The sequence below is a fragment of the Megascapheus bottae genome, chromosome 15 (genome assembly GCF_031878675.1).
Source record: "Megascapheus bottae isolate mThoBot1 chromosome 15, mThoBot2.hap1, whole genome shotgun sequence".
Taxonomy (NCBI): domain Eukaryota; kingdom Metazoa; phylum Chordata; class Mammalia; order Rodentia; family Geomyidae; genus Megascapheus; species Megascapheus bottae.
Window position 1 is genome coordinate 17,870,075 of NC_143523.1, and position 17,507 is coordinate 17,887,581.

Genomic DNA, 17,507 nt, shown 5'->3' on the forward strand with positions numbered 1-17,507 from the left:
TGGACTATTTCTAATTTCTTTTCCATTTAAACTCTCAAGTAACTAGTTTTGAGATCAGTTTCAGTCTAATATTACACAATTTGATAATAATGAATAATACAGATTGTAAGATAAATCTCTCTTTATATTTAGAAAAATAGTGATTCCTTTTGTTCAATGAATTAAGTCAACTGTACTTTTGGCATTATTATGATGAAATAAAAGAAGAATGTCCCTTGATTAATAAATTTGTTCTGGACAGTTTGCTCCAGTTCAATTTAGAATGCCAGTATCTACTCTGCTAAATGCATTGGCTTTCTATTTATAACACACTCTATTTGTCTTTAAAATAAATGATCATTGGAGACTACCAATGTCTTAGATAATTTTCTTTATACTTGTCTTCACACCTCATTTTGTTTCCAATTTATTTCCTCTCTGAAGTATTTCAACAACTTTGTGAAGTGGAGGTAACTCAGATCATGAGTTTTTATTTTTTATTTTTTTTAGCTCACAAATGGTGACCATGTTACATAAGATAATCTTGCTACCAATGAAAACCAGAACCCTTCTGTAGCGTTCCACATCAAATTTCACTTGTGCAGAACATTAACCAGTCCAATAGAATTCAAAGATTTTATAGTTATAGAACAAATGGTACATCTATGTACAAAAGTTGTTCCTAATGTACTATGTAATTTCTCTTCTCTTTTGTTGCCCTTTGGTTAATCTCATATTGTTAATGTATCTGACTTGGTATCTGACTTTGCATACACATTTATTTGTTTACTTGAAATAGGAAAGGGAAGAGGGGAAGCAAGATGGTTGAGAGAGGGTGAGGGGAGGGAAACGGGGAAGAAAACATGATGTGGGATATCAATGTGTGAGAAGTAATGCACTTACTATCTGGCAAATGTAACTGTAACTCCTCTATGTATTATCCCAACAATAAAAAATAAAATAAAATAAAGTTAATTTTTCAAAGGCATACTTTATCTTTCCACCAAATTTAAAATGCTGTTCGAAAGCCTCTTGAAACTGGAAATATAATAAATCAAGACTCTCAAGTATATGAGGTTTATCTTGATGTTTTGCAGAAATTTTGCTAACAAGAAAAAGTGATAGTCCTCAAGAAATAATTTTCAGATGATATCCTGGTAATTCTAAGGAAGGCATAAATCTAGAAAACCTGGGTATGGGGAAGAAGGCAGCTGCTAAAGCACAAATAAATATTTTCCTCTCTATATAGATTTTTCTCAAAGTGTTAAGAGGTGAGGAAAGGAGCCCAATATGCCTGCAGTTTTGAAATGAGAATCTGTCAGGAGGATGTTACGGTGATTTGAGCGCTGGTTGCGACAAAGGGTATTTTCTACTTCTATGATGTCATTATATCATAAACTTAAATATGAAGTGGGTTTAGTTAGAAGTGGAGTTCTTCTATTGCAGATTTTTGGCAACTCCCCAGGCTAGGACAATATGAAATGAAGCACTAAAAATGAGCTAGGTACTGGTAGCCCACACTGGTAATCCTAGCTACGTAGGAGGCTCAGAAGTAAGGATTTTGGTTTGAAACCAGCCCAAGCAGAAAAGACCCTGAGACTCTTAAGTATCAAATGGAGTACCAAAAAACAAAACAAAACAAAAACTGAAATAAAAATTACAAAACTGGAAGCAGACTGTGGCTCCAGAGGTAAAATATTAGCCTTGAGCAAAGAAGCTCAGGAACAGTGTATAGTCCCTGAGTTTAAACCCCAGGAAACACACTGAATTGTTAAAGCAATAAGAAAGATATTAAAGACAACAATACTTTTTCAGACCAATATGTAGAGGGAAGGAATTGAAACTAAGCTTGATTTTAGGGGATGTTTTCTACTTGAAGTCATTTCTAAATGTTAGTTATATAGGCAAACATGAAGCAAACATTAAGTCATCTTACAATACCAAGTAGAAAAAACAAAGAAACAAACCCTGATGTTCCTGGCTCACCAATGAGGAAGCGTCATAGTAAGAGACTTAATTAGTATTCCTGTATGCTATCTTCTAGAAGTGAAAGTAAATGAAATTCATCACTTTCTTCAGCACTGAAGCTAAATTTAAAATTATTCCAAATCCTTACTGGATTAAGACAATCTCTGGCTTACTTATTTGCAAAGAAAATTAAATATTTCAATCAGGGAGTGAGACTATGTTTCATTCAAAATACTCTCAGTAGCAAAACAAGGACAAAAATGTGCACAAGAAGGCACGATTTAATTGAAAACTGAGGCCAAAAATTGGACAATAAAATAAGGCACCGTGGGAGTTAGATATTGGAATCATCAGATACCATCTTGAAAATACCTAAATTGATATGTGTATGGCATTATATGACAAGATAGAGAATTTAAGGTTTTTTTGAAACCATTAAAATTTTGTAATATATATTCATAGCAGGCAAATAACATATGAAGAGTTACTTATTAGTCATCCTAGGAATTAAAATTAAAATATAAACTAATGTTAAAGTTTGCTTGACTATTGGGAAAACAAACAGTTAACCTCCCCCCCCCACCTTTTTTTTCTTGAAAGAGTGTTACCACAACCGGCATAAAATAACCACATTAACAGGAAAAGACAGCACATCTTACTTATATTATTGGGCTATTATTTGAGAAAAAGTAACTCTTGTGATTGAAATTTCAAAATTATTCTTGGCCAAACTGAAACAAAAGTTTTAGTCTAAAATGGCTATGAATGATAAATGATAAAAGGGGTGACATTGATCAAGATGAATTGTACTTATAAAGTGATTTATTGTAACTCCCTTTTTACAACTACTTAACAACAATAATAAGAAAAAGTTTTAAAAATGTGAAAAAAGATAAAATGACTATGAAAATTTTCAAAGGAGCCCAACCTGAGAACAACATTCTTTTATTATTGAGAAGAAAATATATCTTTCTGCCTACCTCAAAGCCTAAATCCAGGAGCCAATTTTTTTTCAGGAAATAACTAGATGGAGTGGTAGACTGTGAATACATAAAAGCATTTTTTAAGCTTTCTATTGTGAACTTATATATTATCTATCCTTTGTTGAGTAAAGGATTCTTTTATTCTTTTCCATCCTCAGCAATAACGCTGTTAGCAGGTACAAGAGACTTTGTATAACACTTTGTAAAATGATAAGCTTTGAGTTGAAAAAAAAGGAATCATATCTTGCTAATTTTCTTGAAATGCCTTTAAAATCTTTTCATATTAATTTCTATGATTCATAAAGGAAGGAACAGAGTTTAAGTGATTAGAAGTCATAATAATGGCCTTCTGTAGAATCTGATTACAGTGTTGATGATAATAGGTTACCACGAGCATAGAGGGGGGAAAAGGCCTAAAGACTGAATCAAGTAAATCAAGAAAAATCTTTCTAGTTTATAGGGAACATTCAAAATATTTTAACCAAGATTTCATTTTCTGTCAATATATGTCCCCTTCAAATAAGAAGTATTCATTTCAGTGACTTTTTTCTGAACTGCCCTTTAATCTTACTTTCCAGAAAGTTCAACTTGCCTAGTGTAATTTATTTAAGCCACAGGGTACTACTCCATTTGTATTCTTGTTTCCATCTGGCAGCTTCCACAAATGTGATGTTACTGCTTCTGTGAGACAAGACATTGAAAATTATCAGAGAAAACCTAAGAATCGGCACTTTGCTTGGAAACTTTCTTGTCTTTGCAAAATGTCCTGGATCATTTTGTCATTAAAGCCAATATTCATTAATAGGATAGTTCACTAGCTTGAACTTTAGTACACTCAGACTCCTCCTGACAGGAACCAGAAAAGACAACTAGCTGTGTTCTGTGATTAGATAGGAGATTCTCCAAAAGGCATTCATCTCAGGATTAATGAGATTCTTTTTTGAAGTTTTAAAATTTTTATTCTCAGATAATAAATAGAGGGGTTACATTTGTCAGGTAGTGGGTACATTACTTCTGGGGCATCAATACCCCTTCCCAGTCTTTAAATTCACTATCAGCTGACACATGACCCACCCAGGCTGAATTTCTAACACTTGATATGAGTAAAGTGTACTCATAGAGATTAGCTTAATATTTACAGATATTTTCATTGCTTACGAAGACTCAGCACGATGAAGTTAGCATTTCCTGAACATCCCTACTATGTGAAATAATAATAAAAAAAAACTTCTTCAAGGTAGAAGTTACATCAATGTGACGCATTCTGAGAGTTTAGCAAAATGTCTAGTGTAGTTACATTTTCTGAAAACAGTTATTTTTAAAGAATAAGCATATTAAACTGCATCATCCTTGTTTAACTCCAACTCCATCTTCCTCCACCAAGACAAAACTGTTCCAATAAATGTTTTCTTGGACCTGTTTTACAGAAATTGAAACTGACTTAGAGGCTCAGTAACTTGCCATGACTATGCAACTGATTCGTATCAGAAAGTGCAGTCTGCAAAATGATTTGAGAACATGGGTGTGCAGAGAATCAGCAGGAAATGTAAGATAAAGAAGGTGGCCAAGCTTTTGGACAGAACCTCCATCTTCCAGTGATTTGCCGAAGTGACAAAGACAAAGGGAAAGAGGAGACATACCAGGTACATGTTCGCTAGCCCCTTCAGGAAGCGAGGAGTTGTTCCTTTGGCCACATACATGAGAATCTATAAGAAGGGCAATATTGTAGACATCAAGGGAATGGATACTGTTCAAACAGGAATACCCCATGAATGTTATCATGGCAAAACTGGAAGGGTCTGTAATGTTACCCAGCATGCTGTTGGCATTGTTGTGAACAAGCAAATAAAGGGCAAGATCCTTGCCAACAGGACTAATGTTCGAATTGAGTATATTAAGCACTCTAAAAGCCGAGATTGCTTTTGGAAACAGGTGAAGGAAAATGACCAGAAAAAGAAGGAAGCCCCCGAAAAAGGAACCTGGGTTCAACTGAAGCACTAGCCTGCTCCACCAAGAGAAGCACATTTTATGAGAACCTAATCCCAAGGAGGGAAAGGGGGAGGGGGAGGAAAAAGGAGAGGGAGAGGGAGAGGGAGATGGAGAGGGACAGGGACAAGGATAGGGACAGGGAGAGGGAGAGGGACAGGGACAGGGACAGGGACAGGGAGAAGATGGCCAAAAGAAAGATATTGAGAAAATAAATGCTATAACAGCTTTCTAAGTTTGTTTTGCTTTCACGTTTCTCCCTGCCATACAGTTAAGTATGTTTTGGTTGAGTTCTTTCCGGATTAGATTCCCATGAGTTCCATAACAAATGAGGTCAATCTTGGTAAATTAACACAAAACAAATACATTGCCTTACAGTTCTAAACACCCAAATGGGTTTTTCTAAGCTGAAATCTAAGTGTTCTTAGCGCTGTGATCCTTCCAGAGGATGCAGAAAAGGGTCCATTTCTTTGCTTCTCCTAGGTTCTAGAGGCTGTGTAGGAGGAATTGGGTTTCTTTAAAACTGTCTGTCTCTTGTTTTCCTCTCCCTTCCCTTTTTTCTTCTGCCAAACAGAAGACAAAAGTTAGTTTTTAGCTAATTCACTGCAGGAGTTGGTAATTCAGATATTCTTATCAGAGAAAAGAGAAAGACCCTGCTAACCGGTTGTTACACTGTGTTCTCCTTTTCACCTCAGAGGCTATTCCTCCTGCAGAAGTCCTTAAAATGGTCTTTGTCAGAGTTAGCCTGGATGTACACTGGGTGATAATTCACCTACATAGTAAGGGTACATTGTGGGTAAAATTGAGGCTATGTCAAGAGTTCTAAAGTCCTAGCACACTGTAGATTTTCACTGCATCATTTCATGGAGCATCCGTATAGCACTCCTCTATTCATAAGAAAAGAAAATGAAATCAGCTTGCAAATAATATTTTGTGAGTATGACAACAATCATCCATGCAGATTATTAAGTTCTCATTTTCAACCTTGACTCTAAAGTATTTCTTGCTTATTGACCCTTTTGCAGAATGATCGCTTTTGAAAGCACACTGTCATAGACTATAGCTAATCAACATAGGAGCTAATTATTAGATGTTCAAGTGCCAAACCACAAACCTTATTTGAAATCCTATTATAGCTCTCTAATTTTCTTAATACGAATTGAGTGATGGAGAATTTGTTAAGAAAATGAACACCCTTCTTTGCCCTTTTCTGATTTGTAGTTTATGTACCCAAGGAAAAGAGAAAGCGTCAACCCAATACTAATGCTAAGGGCCTTGAATAAGGATGGGGAGAATTTGACCATATTTCCCTCTAGTGAGTAATAAATATAATTTCAGACTCGGAGTCTACATGTAAAACATTTCTATTTACTCAGAATTCATTCAGCAAATATTCATCCTATCCTTCATTGTGGTTCTTTCCATCCTATGAAAATTATACTCTAGGGAGGTCCTGTCTTTTTTGTCCCTTACCTGATACAGGTCATACTTGCTATTGTCTTTTGTATGCATGTGATGTATACTTGAACTGTAGAAGTCCAATATTGTCATAAATTTTCCCAAAGCAATAAAGATGAGTGAAAGAGGAAATATGGCAAAGGACAATACAAAAATGATTGTTATTTTCCACAGGTGAGATGATAGGAAATGTTTGGTGTATATATTTACATGCAGTTGTATGTATGTGCAAGTAATTCTGTATATAGACATCTTCCCTCATCTCCAGTACTATTAAAAATGGATGGCCGTAATTTTATGATCACAACTCCTACAGTTACCCTTGATTCGTCATATTTTCAATATGTGATGTAATTTGAATGTTAAGTCATCATTCTTATTTTTATTCTACATTCATGCACTAGGTCTGTCACTTAGTCCTGTAGTCTTAAATATCATACACTTCGTGATGACTACTCAGTTTTTTCTAGCCCAGCTTGTATGTTGAATTTCATTCATGAAAATCTATTTGCATTTTGGAGGGTCTAACAGGAATCTTGAAAGTAATCGCCAATGTGGAAATTATGATACATCTTACAAAATTATCTTTACAATTTGAAGCATGACTTTTCAGAAAATTGTTAAAGAAATAATTCATCCTTGATTCTCTTCTCTTCATACCTTATTTTGATCTGTAAATTCCGTAAGTTTTGTTTTCCAGACGTATCTCTAGTCTGACGGCTTTTAGTGATACCACCCTAACCCAAGCTGGCATTCTCTCTGACCTGGATGACTGGACTGATCTCTGCTCTGGCCTTCTTCATTCTTCCCTAACCCTTCTCACCTCAATTCCTTCACAAAGCAGCTAAAGTGACATTTGGAAGACATATATCCGATTATGTCACTTACCCGCTCAGAACCCTTAAGTGATTTCCCATCATCCTCAGAAAGAAATCTTTACGTACCTCAACAAGTCTCTCTCACTGGTCATGAATTACCACTTTGGCTTTTGTATTGTATTCTTCCTAATCACAGTATATCAGCTGCACTGGCCTTTGCATAGTCCCTTGCACACCAATCAAGCACAGGACCTCCCCACAATTCCTCCATGTCTTCTAATAATTCAGCTCTGAACTTCATTTACATCCTTTCAAAATGTCCCCTTCTCAAATAAACCTTACATGACTGACTGAGCTCCAATATTCACTCATTTCCCAACTTAATCTTCACTAGAAATTATATTTAGCATGCATTTACTATGTAGATATAAGAAAATTAAAGTGAGACTTGGAGTATACCCTAGTGGTGGAGTGCTTTCCTAGCATGCACAAAGCCCAGAGCTCGATTTCTTGGTACCACATACACAGAAAAAGCTGGAAGTGGTGTTGTGACTCAAGTGGTAGAGCACTAGCCTTGAGAAAGCTCAAGGACAGTGCCCAGGCCCTGAGCTGAAGCTCTAGGACTGGCATAATTAAAAATTAAAATGAAGATATTTAACTATATACAGAATCCATTTGTGAAAACTCATACATACCAAATACTTTAGTGTTTAGATTACTTATACTATTATATGCTCTGTGAAGATACAAACATATCAAGATCTAGACCCACATCATAGTTTGTGCATATTGCAGGGATCAACAAATAATATTAGCTCAATAAATGTTTGTCAAATTAAATTGAGTCAATACAGTACCCTTCACATTTATTACTCCTATCTTTGCATATATTTTTTCAGATGACTAAATGATTAAACACCTTTTCAGCTTCATATAAAGCATAAAATAGCTGAAATTGAAGTATATGTTTAAGATTCCACTTTCATATAAGTGCCAATCTTTGCTTGAAAACTGATGCTACTAGCATTCATATGAAATACTCTTTGAGGTAGGAAAAAACGTAGCTATTTTCAGTCCTGATTTAGTTAAGGAAATTGACTATCAGCCTTGCTTTTTTTGTACTATCATAAACTCTACGAGCATACATGAATACATGAATATTGGAACATAACTAGATAAATCCATGTGGAGATGATTGAACTCAGACTGGGAAGAAAACTAAAAGCACTTTCTCCTTTCTTACTGATTTAAAAGGCTAAAGTTAAAAATATGAAACCTGGCAATATTGGAATAAAAACTCTATTTCTCCTACACATTGGGTGGAGTGCACCTAAAAGATTGTCTTATCTTTTTTTTCCATAGAGAAGGAAATATGATAGTCAGGAGAGAGCTGGTGGTGAAAAAGCCTGTGGACTCTCCTGCTCTAACAGCTTATTGAAAAGGCTAAGATCCTATGCGTAGTCTAGCTTTCTAATTGTCTCTCTTTCCTGAGTATTCTCCCTTATTGGCAGCTTTGTGCTGACACTATCTTGTTGACATCTTCGGTAGACATTCCCTGGTCATCCCCAGCTCATATCTCTACATTACAAAAGTTTTCCATTAGAATATGGCTTTGTATTACTACTTACAAGAAGATAGCATGTTCTGACTGACAACAAATCCTTGTGTTTTGGTTTGTAGCCATTACCTGTCCCAAATAGGTTATGGTAATCCCCAGGAAGCCTCACAAATGCCAGTCAAGTATAAGGTCCTATTATTCAAGAGACTATATAGCTGTATTGTCTTCATACTTCCAACTATGTCTACCTGCCAAGTGGGTAAAGTGACAGATATGAGCTATTGTACACAGACCTGGGCTTTTCTTTTGCAATGATACTATTATAGAGCTACATCTTGATTTTTATCCTCCCAATATTGTCACATTGAAGATTAGGGTTTCAACACAAAACTTTTGTTGGGAACACACTGTCACAGGATCTTAACACTGTCTTCTGAATTTGGATTTCAGCTTTACAACTACTGTCTTCTGAATACCATCAGGCACTTTTCATCATCTTGTCCTGTTTTTCCCTCTGCAGAGCACTGTTGCTTGAGCCTGAGCCAATTTCTGTCTTAAGTGTATAAATAAATATTTGTTCTTGCTGTTTTTTTTTTGTATAATGCCATGGACATTTTATAGGGCAGGAATTTGTTTACATTATTTGATCTTCTAAAGAAATAAAAGTACAGCATCTAATTTGTTTTGAATTATAGTAATTAAGACACAATAGAGAAGTGCAATTGAAAATAAAGCAGGGAGCAAATTGAACCCTAAATTGAATATTTTTGAAGCAACTTGTAATTAACCGGAGTGGAATAAATCTGATTTTAAGAAAATGATTGTGAAGAAGGATACATAATGATTGCAGGTTTTAAGCTTCTGTTTTAACATTTTATGCATCCCAATTACATTGGCAAATTATGTTTACTTTTCTTTTTTTCTTTTTTCTTTTGGCTAGTCCTGTGGCTTGAAATCAGGGCCTTGTTACTGTTCTTGGGCTTTCCTTAAGACTAGAGCTCTACCACTTGAGCCACAGCACTACTTATGGCTTTTTCTATCTATATGGTATCAAGGAATCAAATCCAGGTCTTCTTGCATGATAGGCAAGCACTCTATCACTAGGCCAAACACTCGGCTCCAAATTATGTTTATTTTTCTCTGTCCCTGGGCTTCTAAATTTGCATGGCATATTGTAGGTGTGAGATTGAAATTGGGTCTGTACTTCATTCATTTTTTCTAATTTCTGGCCAGAATGGATAGATAAAAATGATTTGGGATGTCTACATAAGGGCTGATAGAAGATTGGAAAGGAGAAATTAGACTTCATAGGATGTGTTGGCATGATGTAGTTGGAGAGAATTCAACACTATTTTTGGTGAGAGGCAACTCAAAATGTTTCTGCTACTAGAAAATGTGAGTGGAACAATATATTATTGAATATCACAAGCTTTTCCTATGTCAGTGCACCATTTTAATTATTAAAAATGTAACTTTGTACAATTTCAAAGCACTGTTTTAGAAGATTTTATTTTCAGTTCAAGGTTCAGAAAACAATTTTATGACATACCATGCTATCCACTTTAGGTTGGTGTGGTGTTGAATGACTACCTCAAATTTTATCAGAGTGCTGGCTTCTGAAAGTGGCATAACAGTCAGCTCCTAGATCATTTTCAAAGCCAGGTTGAGGAAACTGTGAAATTCACTAGAAGGATCTTTCCGGTAATTTTTCAGCTACACATAGAGTGAGGGTTTCATGTTGAATAAAGATTTTGCTGTGTTAGACATATGTAATGAAGTATTTCCTGTTGGGTCCATGACAACAGCTCTAGAAAGAAGTATTTCTAAGTAAGAAGAAAGTTTTCCTTGCTTCATTTCATCCTGATTTCCCTGGGAGCATTCTGGGCTTAACCTTGGAAACATTCCCCAGCTGGTTTCTACGGGTTAGTGTGAAATCAGAATTGGAAAGAGAAAGTTAGAGTCCCCCTTGCATCAGATGTATTTAAGATCTATTTGTACATTTTTTAACAGCTGCAAAGTGGCTTCTTAATGTGCCCAATAATTGAAATTATTTTTAACTGCAAGTCTTGTCAGACATCATTAAGATTATTCTCCTACCTCTAGGCCAATTTGGGAGTGGCTTAGTCATTTGGACTGCCCTGCTGAATAAATTTGATTTGTTTATAGCTATCTGGAATGCAGCATTAGGTTTGGTGACTCTAGAGTGTCTGTTCTACTCAGCTAGTCACAGACTTACCCTCTTTATATTACTATGCAGAATATATCTTTGTATTGACTACTAGGGTGTGGAAATTCCAGACATTATGATTGTGGCTAAATCTTTTCCCCAGAAATTTCTGTTTTCTCTCTCAGAATATTGTCCTCCATGGGCATTGGTATGTTGGCCTTTACAACTACCTTTCAATCTGGTTTGGATTTTTCTGTTTCAATTTTCTGCTGTTGCTGTTGGCTTCTTTCTTACCAGTGAGTTTTGCTCAATTATCTTTTTCTGTGATACTAAGAGATAAGTAAGCTATGAACATAATGCTTTATTTTTGTTCACTTGGTGTTAGAAATGGTCAGATAAACCATTTTCAGTGTAAATATAGTAGAACAAAGATAAAATATAGAATTGGGGAAGACAGCAATCGTAAGTCAGAAGCAAGCACCAATACACTCACTTGAAAAAGTCCACAGCTGACGAGATCAGGGAAGGAGGAACAAAGCGAAGAAAAGCCAACCTTGTCTCAATTCAAGACAATGGAGAACATGAAACTCAAAGGTCAATATGAATCAAAACTCATCATATATCAGATGTTTCCTTGGGAGCAAAGAAATGGCACTGAGATAAAGTTCTGTTTGGTTAAGCTCTGATGTTTATGGCTTTTATTTTTACTTGCTATTTAAATCTATTCCACATTCAGAAGCTCCTACTTCTAGAAATGCTTTAAACATCAAGCGATTTATATCTCTCTTGATTGAGATCTGATGCACAGTGCTTTGCATACATTACCTCTAATCCTCCTAAGAACCCTTAAGGTAAGTATTTTTACTTCAGTTTTTTACTGATGAAAAATTTGTAACTCAGAGTGATTTATAAATCTATCTAGGACTCTACAGTTAAAATGTAGTAGCAGAACCAGCATTTAGAGATGATTGTGGCTTAACTCAAAGCTGGTTTTGCTTTCTTTGAACAACTGTTCTTTTTCCTTCCTTCCTTTCTTCCTTTCTTCCTTCCTTCCTTCCTTTCTCCCTTCCTTCCTTCCTTCCTTCCTTCCTTCCTTCCTTCCTTCCTTCCTTCCTTCCTTCCTTCCCTTCTTCCTTTCTCTCTTTTCTTTCTTTCTTATCTTTCTTTCTTTTTTCCCTTTTTCCTTTCTCTGTCTATTTTCTCTCTCCTTCCTTTCTTTCTTTCCTTTCTCTCTTTCACACTTTCTCTATTCCTTTTATTTTTATTCCTTTTGTTCTTCCCTGTTTGACAGCAATGCAGTTTAAACTCAAGACCTTGTGCTTGCTGGGCTGGAAGATTTACCATTTTGGCAACTTTCTTCCTATAATTAATATAATTCTAAGTCTGAATCCCATCTTTGTGATTAGAATCATAGCAAAACATGAGAGGAAGATGTGAAGCAGAAAAATAAAATGTAATTTTTCTGATCTTTAATAAATAATCACAGTGAGGTTAAAATCTAATCCAAGTTAGGAATAGCAGTAACACCTAAACCAGAAGTGAAATTTGGGTCACTGGACTCCTAGCTCTTTCACATTGTAGCATGGAGGATTAATTTCCTGAGAACCTAAAATGGTATTTTTTTTTGTCAGTCATGGGTTTTGAACTCTGGGTCTGGGTGTTTCCCTGAGCTCTTCAGCTCAAAGGTACCATTCTACCACTCGGTTAGAGATAAGATTCTCACAAACTTTAGTGCCCAGGCTGGCTTTGAACCTCCATCCTCAGATCTCTGCTTCCTGAGTGGCTAGGATTACAGGCGTGAGCCACCGGCAGTTCTGCTATAATCATTCTTTACATCCTCTTCCCTGTCATCCTTGGTGACACCTGGAATCCAGAAATAATTCAAATAGCTTAATTTTATTAAGGATCAAGTGAGGATTCCTTCCAAAGGAGTACCTCTACAGAAATTAGTTTACATTAGAGATAGATGATGTGTCTCATGTCAAAATAGACTGATATATCAATGAACAGCAGGTGATTATGCCTTTAAGTTATTGGTGCTCAGTAACTATAAATTCTCTTAAGCTCTAAGAACTTGTACCTTTACCACAGAAAATTCCATCAGTCTTAGAGCAATGAAGTACTAATTTAAAAATATGTGTAAATGGTTTCTGATAGTGAGAGGATATCTCTCAGGTTTAGTCATTTACATGGAAATTAAATGAGGCCCTAGAACTGGTGACCTGGCTTTATTTGGGGCATCATCATAAAGAGGCAAACTTTTAAAATATTAGACCGATGCCATAATATTTCCACGGAATCAGTTGTGATTTTAAACCTGGAACCATGGGTGTCTTCTATTTTTTTTAACTTTATGTCTAAAGAACGATATAGTAGATATCCCTTTGTATTGTTATACTCTTATTTGAATAGATGTCATCAAATCTAGGTGTCAGTCTCATTTCTGACAGAGTAAGACTTGAGGCACTATTATTTTGTCACTATCTAGGACATCCACATTTGCCAATGGAAAAAGTCTTTTCTGGACACTTTCTAGGAAAAAAGAAACATTTCAGGTTCGAAATTTAACTAAAAATGAAGTCACGCTTTCATGGATCTTCAGAAGTCAGATGCTTACTGATTAAGTAGTTCTCTTGATGTTGTCACTTTTTAGACAAATTTGGTATCAATCAAATGTCCTTAAGATAAGACCAATTGAAATCAGACCCCCTAGAGCACCAAACTCTAAGGAGAAGTATAGCATGTGTCTGAAAGGTGCTACTGATGGCAGAGAATACACAATTTTTGAAGGCCTCACTTTCAGAAGAGAAGCATAGGTCCTTCATCAGTGCTATGTCCCAAGAAATTTCTGGTGATGAGTGGTAAGGATCAACTGACCAATGGACTTGAACATATGACCATGAGTTCATGGGTAATATTGTAGGATTCTAGAAAATTGAAAAGAAATAGTAAGTATGAGTTTGTGGGGACAAAATACAATACTTATGTGCATGATTGAGATAAGTTTTTTTAATAATACAGGGTGATGATTACTATTTAATGGATTTTTGAATCCACCACAATATTAACAGAAAACATAGCAGGTCAGCTCGAAAGAAATGGCTAATCAGTACACACACAGAGCATGAAGGATGGGAATGTAGTGTGTAACTCAATCAAGACACATTTAATAACCAGTGATGGACAGCAATTTTGATTTTTAAATCCAAATGTGATTTCATTTTCGTCTAGAAAATCAGTGTTGTGTGACTGGGTCATAATGTTGTGCTCAGTGGCTAAAATTCATTTAGTGCCCTTTTGCAGCCTGTAAATATATTTAGAACTTAGTTTGAAGAGTGAATGATGTGTGACAGGGACATCTGCAGGGAGAGGCATACTTTTGCTAGGAGTGGAACATCCAAGAAATGGTGTCTTCTCTGTCCACATAACTTTACATAAGGGCCAACTTCATAATAGGGAGATAGGTTGGGATTAAACAAACCCTTTCTGGTGGAGATTTTCAAACTAGCAAAACTTTTCTGGAAGTGGTTACTGTTTGCAAACTGAATTATACATAAACTCATAGTGTAGAAATAAATTTCAATTGATTAACAAGAAAATTTTTAGCAAATAACTTCAGTAGGAAAGAATGAATCATGGAAGTCTTGTTTTGAATTATGCCATTTGCTAAAAACTTTTCTTAAACAATATTCTCCATTAATAATATTATTGTTATAATAATAATTATTATATTATATAATTATTGTTATTATTATTATTTAGTCTGAAGTGTCTTAGGGTATTTTGTGTTGCTATATTAAAATTCCTGAGAGGCCAGAGAAGAGGGAAGGGAAGGCTTTCTCTCTTCCCACCCTTGGTAAGTAATGTATGCTTGCCTAACCACAGAAAAGTTTAAGATTAATTTCTTCCTGAGGTCAGGCATGGACCAATTACTTCTGAGTTGGCTCTACCTCAGAAAAAATCTACTGCCTCAACTACACTGCACTGGCCACTAAAATTCAAGCACCTTACATCTATAGCCAGTGCACTCACACTGCATCCCAATGGGAGTAAGAAATTGCTTGTGGTTTTACTTAACACAACAAATTTCCTTTGCTACTCTAAAATTGTTTGAGGTTTATTATTCTGAGATTATTATCTACTTTTGAATAGAGTATGTATTCTTTACTTATGGAAAGTATTTCAATATAAGTTTTTAAAGTACCTAATAATTGAAATGTTTCTAATGGGCCACAAAGTCAGGCATATTCCCTTAAATCTCCCACTGACACTAAATTCGCATCCTTGTTTACTGTGTTTACTCACATTGAGGATTAGGAGAGAAGGATAGAAGAGCAGTGAAGACTTGAATGAGAGGAGGTTCCTACCAAACATCACCTGGATCAAATTCAATTATATCAATTCAATCAAACCAAACTCAGAAGATTGTCTTATGCAAGTCCATGGTTAAGACAGAAGGTAAAAAGAATGTAGTTCTAAACTGTAGCTTTAATTTATAACTGAAGAAGAGCATCCTATGTCTCTCACTGTTTCTGAAAAGAAAACTTTATCAGGAATAGCTCTTCTAGCTTCTCACTCATCACCCCACTCAGACTGCACAATGGGATTTGACATGAACTTGTCTAATTCTTGCTTGACTGTAATTGTTATGCCTCGATGTGTTTTGTATTTCTCGGGTTCTCTGTAACTATGTGTGTTCAAACAGTAGGACACAGATCCATCTTGGAAGTAGATCAAGCTGTTTTCTACAGTGATCTAGTCAAGTACATATATAAAGTACCACAATCTGAGATTTCATGTTAGGTCAAAGAGGAAAGAAAATTATTACACGGGGTTAGAGTGGCATCTGGATTTTGTAGGGGGGTCCATCATACCAGTAGTTCTTGTTTATATAGAATTCTTTACGAAATTGGGGTGGTGATGTATTTTGAGATAGGATTTGTTAGATTTTTCTGGTGGTTTTCACCTACTAGAACTGAGTTGTAGATTAACTATAAAAATCCTATTTGAAGAAAAATATAAATTCAGGTCTCTTTTACCAATCAGAATTTTTTTGAGAAACCTCAGTACACATTTATGAGGATATTAATGGCTGGATTAATATCCCCTATTCCTTAATAAACTCTGTTTTTACTTCATTAATCTGTTTAAATCCCTCCATTCCTTTGATCCCGATTTACCCAGTGAAACAGATTTTCATAACACATGGTGTTTTATTGCATGGTGGTGAAGATTTATGTGTCGTCTAGGATTATAGATCCTTAGGCATGAGACCTGAATTTTATTTATGTTTGTATCACTAGCACTTACCACTCCTGTGATAAACATTCAGTGAAATGTATTCAATGGAGACAGGAAAAATAAATGAAGGACTTAATAAATTTTGTTGAGATCAATAGCCATGCAATTGCAATAAATATTTAATTATATCAGCAGCTATAATCACCCTTGTCCTTTCCATCTTAGTACTGCCAACACTTAGTAGGCACCCCATTTGCTAACTCCCAGGTCTGTAGGTAAGGATTTCTTTGGCGTGAGTTTCTCTAGGATAACTATCAAAGAAGCAGCCATTTTCTCTGAGTGAATTTTCAACTGTTGACTTCTCTTGACCTTGTGATTATACTATCTGCCATATTTTTTCATTTCAAAGCAGCCTGACATGAGTAAACAAATACTGTCATGTAATTTTGCTTTATTTGACAAGAACATCAAGTTCACATAGCAGTGAACCTTACCCAGGAATTTATACTTGCATGATGTTTTCACTTCTATAGCAATTATTTGCCAGCACGTTCATTTTCTTACCTTAATTTTGGCCCATCTTTTTACTTAAAATATTCTGTATGCACTTGTTCAGTCCCCTGTGGATCAGTTTTCAGAGATAAATCATCAGCATTCTGTTTCCTTTTATTAATATCCTTGTCATATATTTTCTTTTTTCATATATTTTATTGTAATTAATAGAAGGGTTACATTATATTCACCAGACAGAAGGTGCATTACTTCACATACATTGATACCCTTTCTCATGTCTTGGTCCCCATTTCCCTCCCCCTCCCCCACCCCTCATCTTGTTTTCCCCCCTTCCCTATCCAATTTCAAATAACCAAATACACATACTTTGTTGTGTTTTCTAAGGTTAGGGAATGTATGGGGAAGAAATGTGGAACTGGATACCTTCTTGGCATTAACATTTAGAACTTTTTATTCAGAATAAGATTTTAGATACTTTTGTTTTTGATAATTTGTTTTACATGTGTTTCTACTATATTTTTCAGTGCTATGATTCACTGAAATTTAAATAATTGCACTAGATAATCCATTCCATGTCAATGTATTCACTTTCTGTGAACATATGCAAGTCAAAGAAAATTTCTTCCCTGTGACATAGTTTTCTTGTCTACAAAATGAGAGTTTTGACTAAAATTTCCTCTTAGTGTCATTGTATGAATCTAAGAGCATTTGCATTTTCTCTAGTATTGTAGCTAGTTAATTGAAATCCTTAACTCTTGTATATAGATCTTCTCTAACATTGCTACCAGGTTTATTTCACAATAAATTCTATAAATATAACTTCTAACACCTTCATT

At 35.3% G+C, this 17,507-nt stretch overlaps 1 pseudogene; it reads left to right on the plus strand.

Moving 5' to 3' along the window:
• The first annotated feature begins 4,577 nt into the window (after nt 1-4,577).
• Nucleotides 4,578-4,931, plus strand: LOC150053852 (large ribosomal subunit protein eL21 pseudogene; annotated as a pseudogene).
• Nucleotides 4,932-17,507: the final 12,576 nt, after the last annotated feature.